The sequence below is a fragment of the Mastigoproctus giganteus genome, chromosome 6 (assembly GCF_048544385.1).
Source record: "Mastigoproctus giganteus isolate SK-2022 chromosome 6, ASM4854438v1, whole genome shotgun sequence".
Taxonomy (NCBI): Eukaryota; Metazoa; Arthropoda; class Arachnida; order Uropygi; family Thelyphonidae; genus Mastigoproctus; species Mastigoproctus giganteus.
Window position 1 is genome coordinate 130,787,248 of NC_143580.1, and position 15,039 is coordinate 130,802,286.

General features: G+C 38.7%; 1 protein-coding gene across 2 annotated transcripts in view; it reads right to left on the bottom strand.

Moving 5' to 3' along the window:
* Positions 1–1,284: 1,284 nt before the first annotated feature.
* Positions 1,285–15,039, bottom strand: part of LOC150084582 (uncharacterized) — a 214,045-nt gene continuing 200,290 nt past the window's right edge. For both annotated transcript variants that reach the window (XM_090375340.1, XM_090375339.1), the window contains exon 6: positions 1,285–1,427. The gene's annotated coding sequence lies outside the window, so the exon portion shown is untranslated. The remainder of the gene's footprint in view (positions 1,428–15,039) is intronic.

Genomic DNA, 15,039 nt, shown 5'->3' on the forward strand with positions numbered 1-15,039 from the left:
ATTCATTTTAATATATTTTTCTATAGCATAAAGTTGAAAGGTACTGGGTGCTTACATGGATCCTTTTGTATGCCACTAATATCTTAATTAAAATCAAGTTATCTTTATTAAAATAAAATCCCTGAATAATAAGATAGCAAATAGGAAATACGCAGTTGGTGAGGCATTACCTATAAAATTTTTTTATGAATGATCAAAGTATGAATGGCAAGGGCACATATGCATTTGTAGTTTAGAATAAATGCAATAAAATGAAATGTTTCAATCTAAAATATATTGACACATTTTAATATATTGATAAAATTCAACTGAAAAATTATATTAAGAAATTTCCAATTAGTGTTGTGGAAGTGAGTAGTTTGAATGAATTTAATGAAAGTTTGGACAAAACTATTAGAAAAAATGGATAAATGAAGTTTTTTTTTTTTTTATGTTATGTATAATCATATCTGGTTATCAATTTTCATCACATTGCAAATACTTAATCCACTTCAGCACAGCTTGAAGAATGGGATAAAGATAAGGCAGCAAAACTGTCTTGTGCTTTTGGAAGGCTCTACAAATGTCTGAACCACATAGTTTCACACACACACACGGGAAACTCAGGCATGATCAAGAAACTTGAATGGGGTGGAGTTGCTTTTAGAGTCCTCTCTATGAACAGCCTTCAATAATAATAAAAAAAAAAGCATATGCGAATTAGCATTTTTAATCAATTACTTTCCTACAAAGCTACTAAGAGAAATATTCTGTGTAAATCATATCTGATTATGAATTTCCCAGAAAAATTATAAGGGCTATTTCCTACACCCAGAATAGATAGCTTGCCTCTTGTATCACTTCTCTTCTCAGCTTTCTGTTCATATATTAGTCCTACCAATACAACTGCAAATAGCAAAGAACAACAAAGCTAATACTAACACTATACCACAAGCTCTGACAAAATAGTCAGAAACCCTGAGAATGCCTTTCTCCTAGCTATGTGGTCCAGCTATGTGCATAGTCTCTCCCAAAAATGCAAAATAATTTTGCTATTATGGTTCTGTTGCTCTGTCTTCATCTATTGTTCTTCAAGCTTTGCTGAAGGGTATAAATGGCATTAGAGGGCAACTACAATTTATGTCATATGGAAGAATAGTTATTATGAAAATAGAAGTATGGATGGCCATTAATTAAAAATAATACTTATTATAGCATCCCATCATGATATTAAATATTATTTACCACAAAAAAAATCAGACAATTTGAAAACAACTTAAAAAAATCTAAAGTGCTTACAATTAATTTGATAGGAATCCTCTTGATGATTGAGGTGATTAAATCACTTGTTTAATGTGCAATTTGAGTTGGCAGTTGATGATTTTAAACAGTTTCTTTGTTGTCTGAGACTGTAACTTTGGGAGTTACTAAGTAGCATGGATTCTAGTCTAAGGGAAAGAAAAAAAAAATGTTTTAAAATAAAGCATTTATGAAAGAAAGAAATGTTCAGTCAAGGAAACTATGCTCAAAATTTATGAATCAGAATCAAAATACAATGCAATTTTTTTTTTTTAATTTGTTGAAAGAGGAAGATATAAGGACAGTCATACTTAATTAACTAAGAAGAAAGGACACTACTGGAGCTTGTAAGTATTGGCAGTGTCCTTTACTAGTCAATTGCCTTTTTTATAAAACAAAACACAACCATCACACAAGTAACTTAAGATCTCTGCATTAACTGTACATTACAGTGATGGGCAGTTAATAAATATATCTTTTTTTAAACACACATATAGGCCTCATGATTGCATTCAACTGAATCTCAAAATGTAACCATTTGGGTTAAAGGTCTTCTACTGTGGTGGCCATATTTACACATAACTGTTTCAATACATTTACTCAACAATAATAAATGCCTTTCTTTGCAATTCATTACATATACATCACTAAATCAAAATTACTACATAATACATACTTAACTCCATGTAAAGTTTCACTTAAATTGTGAGATTTATTGGTTATCGATTGATTTCTAATACATTTAATACCCAAAGAGTAAATGAAATAAGATCTATACTCAACCATTACAGTCTTACTCTAATGACAATGACGTTTCCAAATCAACTTTGTAGTTCATTTTCAACCAGCTGAGCTACTATGTAGCTCATTTTCCTAGGTTATACTGTGTCTAACCACTCAAGTCTGAAAATGTACTCAACCATTTTGGCAATATAAAAAAGGTAAAGTGCAGCCATTATCATCAACCCACTGCACGATGGAAGCCTCCTCAACAATTCATGCCGAGGACCATAATCTGCCACGCTGGTCCAGTGTGGGTTGGCAGATCGACCGTATTCAGCAGTCAGGGGCTTGAACCCCAGTCTACTCAAAGAGCGTGTGCTACTGCACTCCCACTCCTGACCAATCGGCTACGGAGGCTGGTATATAATGCCAAGCTACTAGGTACTTTGGTATCCTAAGTACAACTCTGCAACTACAAAAACTCAAATCTACAACTCTGTTCTTTCCACACGAGTTTTCCCTGCTCAATGGAATGAATACTCTGTGAGGCCACTGCCTAAGGTTAAAGCGACAACAAGCCTAAAAGATTTCAGACCAATCTCAACTTTGTACACCCTCCTCAAACTTCTTGAAAAGGTACTCCTTCCAGTTAAACAAACAGCTGATGCCACAGAAGTTAAAACAGTTCCATTTTGCAGTCACAAATAGATCCACCATAACAAACCTCATGGCTGCACAATCAATTCTTCAAGCCTTCGAAACTAAATCTGAATTAGCTATTGGGTACACCGATATTGAAGCTGCTTTTGACAGCCTAGATGTCACAGCCCTTCTCAGTCTTCTGCAATTCTTCTTCAGGATTAATGGAGACCTACTAGCTTTCTTCACCGCCTTATTGAAGAATAGAAGTGTCCACTTCACAATGAAGAAGACCCACTTTACAAGAAAAATCAATGCAGGAGTCCCACAAGGTGGCGTCCTGTCTGGCCTTCTCTTCTCAGCCATTCTAATTCCTTTCATGAGTCCCCGTGATGATGCTCTAATATATGCCGACGATATAAAGTTTCTTACTTTAATCCCACAGTCTGCAAACTCAATGGCAATTACACCTTCAATCACAGAGAACTTGATCACTCTTTCATTTACACATCTGCAGGCTATGGGTACCTCCCCTGAATCCAAAGAAGCTCTCATAATTATGGCTAAGGGTTTGCTTACTTCCTTTGCTGCCTCCTTTAATATAACTCGATAGATCCCATCCACCCCGGGTGCCTTTTTATGTTTTTCAACTTACTTGAAGATGTTTAGATTAAACCTTAACCCTTCAAAATCTGCAATAATGATCTACTCATTGAAACAGCAACCAACAGTAATTCAGCCATCAGTTTTGGGTACTCTCATCCCAGTGGTTACCTCCCATAAGGATCTCGGTGTCTATTTTGATCCGAAGCTGAAATTTAATGTTCACGAAGAATACTTCCGGAAGCGATTTAACACCCTACGCTGGAAAGCGAAGCAACACTTAGTTCATTCCAATGATGCCGCAACCACTACCAGATATCTTCAAACCACTGTTTATCCAGTTATTTTATACGCTGCTGAAATATGGGCATCTGTGTCGCTCTCACTTCAAAAACCGGTGTTCTTGTGTGAATACTGGACCCTGAAATGGGCCACAAATAAGCATCGCCGACCCCCTCAATTGAGAACAATTGACATGGCTGAGCAACTAAATGTACCCAGGCTCCCGAGTTTAATGACTACATCAAAAATGTACACAGGAGTCATAAATGCCCAAAACATCTGGGATTTCTGTCAGTGGCACAATCCTCTGCCATCCTTGAGGTCAGAGCTCACACTAATCCTCAAATACAAATGGCTGAAAATGGGTAGTCGGTTCCTATCAACCCAGGCACTCCCCAAAATTCAAGATCTGCTCCGTCTTGGAGTCAACCTACAGAAAACGGCTACTGACTACCAATACTGTCACATGCTCCTCGAGTGGATTACATTAGCATTAGTAGAGGCATATGATGCAAGAAAGCAAGCTTATGCAGCATCAGCCAAAAAAAAAAACTCATTTCACCCCTCCGTTCGTTCGAAATACCTGTCCAGCTGAGCCTTAAATTTATTTAAAACTTCCACAACAAGGGATGGAAGTCTGTTCCACTAACCAATTACCCGCTGGATAAAGGCAAATTTCTGCACATCTGTCTTTCCTCAATTTGAATTTATGCCCTCTCGAGGTGATTATTCTGAGCAAGAGGAAGAATTCCACAAGCATTGAGCATGTTCAAACAATTCAAGGCTTTATACACCTCTATCAGTCACCTCGCCAATACCTAGTCTCCAGACACTGTAATTTCCAAAACTTAAGCCTTTCTTCACAAGAGCAACCCTTTGTTCCATTCACTAATCTTGCTGCCCTTCTCTGTACTTGTTCCAGCAGCTCTAAATCCTTCTTGAAATGAGGCCTCCAGAGCGGTATACAGTACTCTAGGTGTGGCCTGACCATTGCCTTATACAAGGGAATAATCACCTCCTTATCCCTGCTAGAAAAATTCCTATATATCATTATATAGGAATCCAGTAGACCAATCTGACAAGACACCATGAGCTACTCTTGCAGCCCGTCTGCACTGCTCAGAGAACTTCATATCTGCCTGCACAATTACTCCCTAGGTCCTTTTCATTCTCTACCACTGTCAGTGTAGTACCACAGAGTTAATACGTTGCTGTGGTGTTACTGGTTCTCATATGTAGTACTTTACATTTGTCAATGTTAAACTTCATTTGCCACCTCTCAGCCCATCTGCTCAACCTTTCCCGATCCTGTTACAGCAGCAACAGCATAGCATCAGTAGTGTCCTTAAAAACCCTGCCAACCTTTGTATCGTCTGCAAACTTGACATTGAGCTTGATATACCATCATCAATATCATTTATAAATACAGAAAACAATAATGGACCCAACACTGAACTATGAGGGACTCCACTAATAACATTAGTCCACGATGAGCAGTGTCCATTGATTACCACTCTCTGTCTTCTCCCCCTCAACCATCCGTTTATTCATAGCAGCAATTTGCCTCCAATGCCACACTGCTCCAATTTGTGCAGCAGTCTTCCATGCGCAACAGTATCAAAAGCCTCTCTAAGATCGAAATATATAATATCAAAGTTATTCCCTGCATCCAGTTCTTTTGTGGTTGCTGTGTCCCTTAACCATGCTGTGTCCACGCTATAACTGAAGTGTTGTCCAGATGATCCTGTAGTACTTTTTTTTATTAGTGCTTCCATTAATTTTCCTGGTACAGAAGTTAAACTCACAGGTCTATAATTAGTTGTGTCAGCCTTTGATCCTCCTTTGTGAATTGGGGTCACATTTGCACATCTCCAGTCTATGGTTACCTCCCCGAATCCAAAGAAGCTCTCATAATTATGGCTAAGGGTTTGCTTACTTCCTTTGCTGCCCCCTTTAATATAACTCGATAGATCCCATCCACCCAGGGTGCTTTTTTATGTTTATCCTCAACAATTTCTCCTCCACTATCCTCTCAGTTATTACAAAATCATCTAGCTCACTACCAAGTTTACTTCACCTCTGGCATTCCCCTTTCTGAATAACTCCTCATGTGTGAATGTAGATGCGAAATACTAGTTTAGTTTGTTAGCCACCTGAGCAGGATCCTCAACTGTTGAACCATCAATATCCAGTAGACCAATCTGATTCATCCCTTTCCTTCTAGAGTTTACATAGGTAAAGAACTCTTTTCTGTTTTTATTTGCATCCTTTGCCAAGGATTTCTCATAAGCTACCTTTGCCTGCCTAATCTCCTTTGTGACTTGGTTACAGATCAGCTTATATCTATCATATGCTTCCATATCACTAATTTATATGTATCCCATGCATTTTTCTTCTCTGCCATATGTCTCATTAGTTCATCTGACATCCATTTAGGCCTAAACCTTGAACAATATTTCTTAGTTGGTATGTAGAGCCTAGTAGCTTCCAAGATAAGTTCTTTGAATGTTTCCCATTTTGAATTTCCTGTTGGTAACATCATCAGTTGGTCCCACTGTATAGAATTTAAATACTGTCTCAGACCATCGTAGTCGCCTTTACGAAAGCAAAAACCCTTCCCTTTACTCCTGATGGCAGTTACCTCTTTGAGTAAATCCCACTTCAGCACACTGCAATCACTGCCACCTAGTGGTTCCTTTATCTGCAGATTCTTAATGCATGAAGAATCACTACTGATAAACAGATCAAGAGTATTACTCCCTCTAATTGCCTCCCAAACATGCTGATGAAGAAAATCATCCAATAAATTCACAAAAGCCTTGCTAGTGTGTGAGTGACCAACCCAAAAATTCCAGTCAATATCTGGGAGATTAAAATCTCCCATTATAAGACTCTCTGATTTAATGGCCCACTCTATTTCCCTGTACAGTTTCTTATTATACTCATCAGAGTCATTAGGCCTATAGCACACTCTTACTCTCAATTTTGATCTCCCAATGCTTATGTCACACCAAACTGACTCGACACTGCACTGTCCAGCGATGTTGACTGGCTTCACTTCCTTGGATTTTATGAGTTTCTTAATTAATGGCATAACCCCTCCTCCCTTCCTATCCTTTCTGTACACATTGTACTCCCCAAATTCCAGCTCTGCATTCCTTATATCTGTGACACCACGTCTCTGATATCCCAACAATATCTGCCGTTGATGTTTTGAGCAACACCTCAAATTCATCAAATTTATTTACCAAATTCCTAGCACTGGTGTACACGCAAGTATATATGCACCTGTTCCTATTCTTAGCTACCCTAACTCAACCCACGTATTTACTTGTACCACAATGACTCCCAGCAGTCTCTGAAATATTCTCTGCCAGTGGCTACTGTTAATCTATTAATACTTGTATCCCCCCCCAAGCTAGCAGTTTTCTGACCCACCTAACACTGCCACGATAGCATCAGCAAATATTCCTGCACCCTTTCTATTTAAGTGTATCCCATCCCTGTAGAAGCAGTCTTTAACAAGTACAGACCAGGCTGAAAAAAATCTACCTCTTGAGCCTTGCACAATCTTTCCAGGGCTGAATTGATCGACAAGGCTCTCATCATATACTCCCTCCTATCGTGTCTGGGCAGAATTGCAGACACTTTCAAATTCAACCCTAATTCACAGTTTTTTTCAATCAACAGTGACCTGTACTTGTTAAATAATTCTGCCGGTCTCCTGCTCTTAATATCATTAGTGCCAACGTGTACAACAATATCACCTTTTGTGCCCTTAAAAGATGATATCCGCTCTACAACATTATCAACCTTTGCCCCTGGCAGACATACCCTGGTCCTGTTCCACCTATCTTTTTTACAAAGCATGTTCTCCATTTCCCTGACAATAGAGTCACCAACAACTACTAGTTCCTCTGTGGAACTGGGATAAATTCATCCAAACTGGGTTACGACGTGCAGTTCCTCTTTCTATTTTCCTATTATTATAATTTCATTTTTACATGTTTAATTTAGTGTTGTTGTTGTTTTGGTTTTTAGGAGCATTAGCAACTAAGGCCATATTGCTCCGGGATATGTGGTGGTCATTCCCTGACCTTTCTGCATCTTCCGTATTTGGTGGTGATGGGCTCGAACCCTGGTCTAATCAAGAAGCATGTGATACGCACTACTGCTCCTTCCCACCTGGTTACAGAGACGTCCTTAATTTTGTGTAACTCATAATTTCCCAAGTAAGTGCAATTTTTGCCAATTTAATCACATATATAATGTAAAACTCCTGGCCATGTAGCAGTGATGAGAATTATTGTCACTAGTACATGTACCGTACTTAGCAGCAATAAAGCAGTTTAATTAATTAATTAACTAGTAAAACAATACAACTGCAAACACTATTTGGTGTTTGTTTTCAAGACTTTGAAAAAAAGTTGAGTTTGATGGAATGTCATCAAGATTATCGAGAACATTATACATGACTGTCAGAGTCATAGAGTGAAGTACCTACTTCATTTAATCTTCAGACATTTAGTTTAACAGAAATTATTCAGTAACTTTGTCCTTGAGGTTGTCACAAACATTCTCTCAGATATGCCAGACAAGTTGTACTTGCTACCTGTGAGTCTAAAACACTGATGGAACTGATATTCGGGTAACACTCAAGTCAAGTGGACCCAATTTCGGCAAAGTCCGGACGGTCTGTGACAGCCAAATCCTCTGCTGCCGCCTTCACGATGGTGGGACTGTTAGTAATCCTGGGTATAACCTCCATGCACAAGTATATGGTGGGTGACCATCCAGGTGTGAACCAACATAAGCAGGGGTCGAGGTGTGGCGGCCACACCACATGGAGGAACGCCGCCCCCCCTATGTTACCAGGCAGTACTAGGTGGTAAATGACTCTCATCAACCGGTGCAATACCACCACTTTGCTTATTGGAGGCTTGAAGTGGTGAAACCTATGTTTAGTCTCTAGATCTAAGTTCCGGTCAACATTTCCCCATCTGTTCCATCATGCAGTATGACTATTGAGGTTATGATGAACATCGTGGTTAGATCCAATCTTCCTTACATTTCGAGGGTACAGCTCTAAAACGGTGTTCGCAGGCCGGCCGCTAGTTAGTACACCGGACCGAACCTATTGGTAACTCTCTAGGAGGCTTCCGGATCAGCCAGTGTATAATCTTGCTACCTCTACTCTGCCAGCTAGTGACTGGAGGGAGTCCGAGTAGTGTGTATGCGGGGAGCATTGTCGAGGCCGCGTTATGTCAAGGATTTGGGTATATTCTTACCATGTGTACGATATATCCAAAAATTTCATTACTTCATACAGCATGTCACACCCACTTTTTCTTACTATTGAATACACCATGATAGAGCAAGCTTATCTGTGAAAAGATCTAAACCTCCCAAGCACTTCCTAATTCATTTCACAAATATACTTGGTCTGAATTCTAATCTAAATGTTGTCCATTTCCACTTGTAGTCTGCCAAACCCCATGTACTTTTTCTGACAGAATCTCAGTTATCGGTTGATTCAACTACTGCTCATCTCAGATGCCCAAATTATTCGCTGTATGATTCTTTTTCGCCTCAAAGGTGGTACTTGTGGATATGTCCATTCTGATATTCCCAGTCAGAGACTTGGCAATTTGGAATCTCCTCTCTTTGATCTTCTCTGGCTTAAAATCTCTCTACCTCATTGTGTCAAATTCATCTGTTGTCTCTACCGTTCTCCCAACTCCACTAATCATTTGGAGCTCTTTGACTTCCTCTCTTTGCAACTTGCCTTCCTCCAACTTTCTGCAGTCCAACTTTCCTAACAGTGAGGTAATTTTCCTTGGTGATTTTAATGTCACAACTCCAGCTGGCTTCCGTTTTCTAGTCACACCGACCCAGCTGGTCGAGATGCTGAGGCTTTTGCAATTACTAATGATCTTGCATACATTTTTCATTTACCTACAAGAATACAGGACAATCCTAATCATACAGCCAATACGCTTGATCTTTTTCTCACAAACAATCCTTCTAAGCACACGGTCGAAGTGAGAGGTCCTTTAGGCACTTCACATCACAACTTGGTGATTGCCTCCAATGGAACCTTTATCTCACGGCTATTCCCAACCTTGTGTTGTTTGGCATTACAAGAATGCAAAATGGGATGACCTGCAAGAATTCTTTTCTTCTTTTCCTTGGTCGGATTACTGTTTCAAAAGTTCTGATGTCAACGTTTGCTCAGATCGTATCAGTGAAATTATTCTTGTAGGAATGGAATCCTTTATCCCACACTGCACTTTAAAATCTCGTCCTTTATCTAAACCTTGGTTTTCCAATAAATGTGCTAAGGCTGTTCAAGAGAAGAATGTTGCATATCATAATTGGCTTGTTTTTAATTCTTCAGTTTCATTTTCTACCTACACCAAAGCTCGCAACAATTGTAAAGCAGTTATTAACCAGTCCAAACTAGAGTTTGAACAGGCTAAGAGCAGAAAACTTGCTTCTTGCCCTAATGGTAGCCGAGCATTCTGGTCTCTTGCCAAAGCTATTGGCCGCAACTTTTTCCCATGTCTGCTCCCTCCTCTGTCCAAACCAGATGGTTCTGCTGTCACTACAGCCAAGGATAAAGCTGACCTGCTAGCATCCTATTTTTCTTTCAACTCATGCATTAACGATCTTGGTAAAACACCTCCCACTATTCCCAACAAGCTCCATTCAATGCCTCCTGTGGTCTTCCGTCAAAAGGATGTCAGAAGGATTTTGACGAATTTTGATGCTAAGAAAGCTCCAGGTCCTGATGGTATTTCTCCACTTGTTCTCAAAACCTGTGCTCCTGAACTTACTCCTATTCATTGCCACCTTTTTTCACTTTCTTATTCCAAAGGTGTTTTTTCTTCTGCTTGGAAATTTGCTCACATCCAGCCAGTTCCTAAAAAGGGTGACAAATCCCTCCCATCCAATTATCGTCCCATTGCAATTACTTCTACTCTTTCTGAAGTAATGGAGAAATCAATTAACCGCCAAATTTTAAACTACCTAGAAACCTTCCGTCTGATCAACAATCGCCAGTATGGATTCCGTCAGTGTCGATCCACTGGTGATATTCTGGCTTATGTTATCCATTTATGGACTAATTCAATGGAAAGGTTCGGTGAAACACAAGTAGTTGCGAGGCGCCTCCGTAGCCAGGTGGGAAGGAGCAGCAGTGCATAGCACACGCTTCTTGATTAGACCGGGGTTCGAGCCCGTCACCACCAAATACGGAGGATGCGGAAAGGTCAGGGAATGACCACCGCATTTCCCGGAGCAATATGGCCTTAGTTGCTAATGCTCCTAAAAACCAAATAACAAACAAACAAGTAGTTGCTGTAGACATCTCAAAGGCTTTTGATCGTGTTTGGCATAAAGGTCTTCTAAACAAGCTTCCATCTTATGGTTTGCCAACTGTTTTTAGCAATTGGTTATCCAGTTTTCTCTCTGATCTCTCAATGAGGGTGATGGTAGATGGCTCTCTGTCTTCTAAATTCTCCATTAATGCCGGTGTCCCTCAAGGTTCAGTTCTTTCCCCCACTCTTTTCCTCTTAGCATTAGCATTAGTAGAGGCATTTGATGCAAGAAAGCAAGCTTATGCAGCATCAGCCAAAAAAAAATAAAGTAAAATAAATAAATAAAAAATAACCACTTCCACTTCACCCCTCTGTTCGTTCGAAATACCTGTCCAGCTGAGCCTTAAACTTATTTAGGCTATCAACTTCCACGACAAGGGATGGAAGTCTGTTCCACCTACCAACCACCCGCTGGCTAAAGGCAAATTTCCGCACATCTATGCTACATCTGTCTTTCCTCAATTTGAATTTATGCCTCTCAGGTGATTATTCTGAGCAAGAGGAAGAATCCCATCAGCATTGAGCATGCTCAATGCTGATGGGATCACGGTCTTGCTCACCAACGAGGTGATCAAGATCACCTGGAGACTAGGCACCAACGAGGTGATCAAGATCACCTCGTTGGTGCCTAGTCTCCAGACACTGTAATTTGCAAAACTTAAGCCTTTCTTCGTAAGAGCACCCCTTTGTTCCATTCACTAATCTTGTTGCCCTTCTCTGTACTCGTTCCAGCATCTCTACATCCTTCTTGAAATGAGGCCTCCAGACCTGTATACAGTACTCTAGGTGTGGCCTGACCATTGCCTTATACAAGGGAATAGTCACCTCCTTATCCCTGCTAGAAAAATTCCTATATATCATTGACAATACACCATGAGCTACTCTTGCAGACCATCTGCACTGCTCAGAGAACTTCATATCTGCCTGCACAACCACCCCAAGGTCCCTTTCATTCTCTACAACTGTCAGTGTAGTACCACAGAGTTGATACGTTGCTCTGGGGTTGCTGTTTCCCATATGTAGTACTTTACATTTGTCAATGTTAAACTTCATTTGCCACCTCTCAGCCCATCTGCTCAACCTTTCCAGATCCTGTTGCGGCAGCATAGTGTCAGTAGTGTCCTTCACAACCCTGCCAACCTTCGTATCGTCTGCAAACTTGGACATTAAGCTTGATATAACATCATCAATATCATTTATAAATACAGAAAACAATAAAGGACCCAATACTGAACCCTGAGGGACTCCACTAACATTAGTCCACGATGAGCAGTGTCCATTGATTACCACTCTCTGTCTTCTCCCCCTCAACCACCCCTTTATTCATAGCAGCAATTTGCCTCCAATGCCACACTGCTCCAATTTGTGCAGCAGTCTTCCATATGCAACAGTATCAAAAGCCTTTCTAAGATCCAATTATATAATATCAAAGTTATTCCCTGCATCCAGTTATTTTGTGACTGCATCACGCTATCCTTAACAAAACCATGCTGTGTCCGAGCTATAACTGAAGTCTTGTCTAGATGATCCTGCAGTGCTTCTTTAACCAGTGCCTCCATTAATTTTCAGGGAACAGAAGTTAAACTCACAGGTCTATAATTACTTGTGTCAACCTTTGATCCTCCTTTGTGAATTGGGGTCACATTTGCACATCTCCAGTCCATGGGTACCTCCCCTGAGTCCAAGGAAGCTCTCATAATTATGGCTAAGGGTTTGCTTACTTCCTTTGCTACCTCCTTTAATATAACTGGATAGATCCCATCCAACCCAGGTGCCTTTCTTGTGTTTATCTTCAACAATTTCTCCTCCACTTTACTCTCAGTTATTACAAGATTCTCTAGCTTACTGCCAGAGTTGAATACACCTCTGGCATTCCCCTCGCTGAATAACTCCTCATGTGTGAATTTCGATGCAAAATATTCATTTAGTTCAGGGCTTCTTAAACTTTTTTCATTCACGACCCCATTTATGATTGCGAGTTTCTTGGCGACCCCATATAAATATAAAAGAAAGATAAATTAATATTTTTTGATGATTTATTTATTAGGTAACAATATACATATACATATGAAAATATATAGTTTTAGAATTCATTTTGAAACATACAAAAATCTAAAATTAAAAATTTGCACAAAAAATTGTAAAATTGTATTTATTATAGTTACAAAAATTATATGCCCTATTTTTCATCAATTGCATTTTTTGCAATAACATAAATAAAAGCGGATTCTGACCGTCTTAGTTCGCTCGAGTATATTCGAACGCAGTCGTTGAGTGGTAAGTATTAAATTAAAATTAAAGTAAAAAATTTAATGAGATGGATGTGCCTGTTTTTTATTGCATAACAAATTAAATCTTGGTGGAATGTTTGACACTGCTGGACGTAAGACCTCTTCAACATTTTTTAGCGCTGAACGATACTGGGATTTAATATGTGTTAAAGCTGAGAAAGTAACTTCACATAAATATGTGGTGTTGAATGGCAGAAGTACATTTAACGCCATATCAGCGATTGTGGGAAATTCAGTTCTAGTTCCGATCCAGAATTCAGTCAAGGACTTTTTTTGAAATTGTAGTTTTAAGTTTGAGTCACTCGAAAGCTCAGCAAATTCCTCCTGAGCTTTAAGTGGCAGGTGATCAATCTCACTTAAGCCAATCCAAAACGGCTTTTGAATCCAAACTATTTTTTTGGAAATCAATATTTAATATAAAATATGTACGGAACTGTGTTTCTAGCGTTTTTAAGTGACCTACAATAATTTTTGCAATAAATGTTTTACAATGAATTTTCTCGATTATAAAATTGTCAACACTGGAAAACATTTCGAACGAATAATTTTCTACCCTACTTTTCCAAATGTTGATCTTTTTGATAAAACTTTCAATTTTATCATTCAAAGTAAATATATCGCAATTTTTTCCTTGGAGAGACAAGTTGAGATCATTTAATTTCGCAAAAATATCTGACAAATAACATAGCTTGGATAGCCATAAGTCATTTTGAAAAAAGCAGCAAGTTCACATTTTCGTTCGGTTAAAAATATTTCGATCTCGTCCTTTAATAGCAATAATCTTCTTAAACTTTGACCTCTTGACAACCATCTTACTTCTGCATGTAATAATAAAGTTGTGTAGTTGGAATCCGTATCCTTACAGAGATTTGAAAATAAGCGGCTGTTAAGGGCATGGCTCTTAATAAAATTTATAATCTTAACAGCATCCTGAAGCACATCGTTCAATTCTGGTGCTAATTTTTTTGCTGCAAGGGCCTCTCGGTGAATAAGGCAGTGAGTAACAGTTATATGATCATAATGAGCAGCTTGAAAAAATGATTTAAAACCAAAATTTTTGCTGGTCATCGCTCTTGCACCATCTGTGCATATTCCACAGCAATTTTTCCATTCTAAACCTTCAGTTTTTAAAAATTCGTCAACTTTACAATATATGTCTTTCCCTGTAGTATGGTCTTCCATAGGACGACAAAATAACAATTCTTCCTCCACGCTTTCTTTATAAACGTACCTGACATATACTAACAACTGAGCCAATTTAGTAATATCAGTTGTTTCGTCCAACTGAACTGAAAATTTTGGGCTTTCTTTAATTCTTGTAATAAGTTGCACTAATTGGTCCTTGTTAATATCAGAAATTCTATTCGAGACAGTGTCGTTCGACAAAGGAATTTTTCGAATATCATCGCCATATTTACTTCCATGTAGTATTTCTACCATTTTAATAGCAGCAGGTAATACAAGATCTTCTCCAATGGTGAACGGCTTTTTATTTTTAGCAATACAGTATGAAACTTCATATGACGCTAGTAAACATTTTTCACTAACGGTTATAAATTTTTCAAAGGATTTTTTTTCTTCATTTAAAGATTTATACAGTCTTTCAAAATATTCTTTTGGTTTATTGACATACGAAACATGCTTTGATTCAAGATGTCTTTTTAATTTTGATGGTTTCATACTCTCCGGAGCCAATAATTCATTGCAGATCAAACAAAGAGGTTGTTCATTATCCTTACAATTTTGAAATGTAAAACCAAATTGAAGAAAAGACTCATCATATTTTCTTTTTCGCACATAAGATGCCTGTTTTTCAATATTTTGTCCTGCCTGAGAAGAGTTTG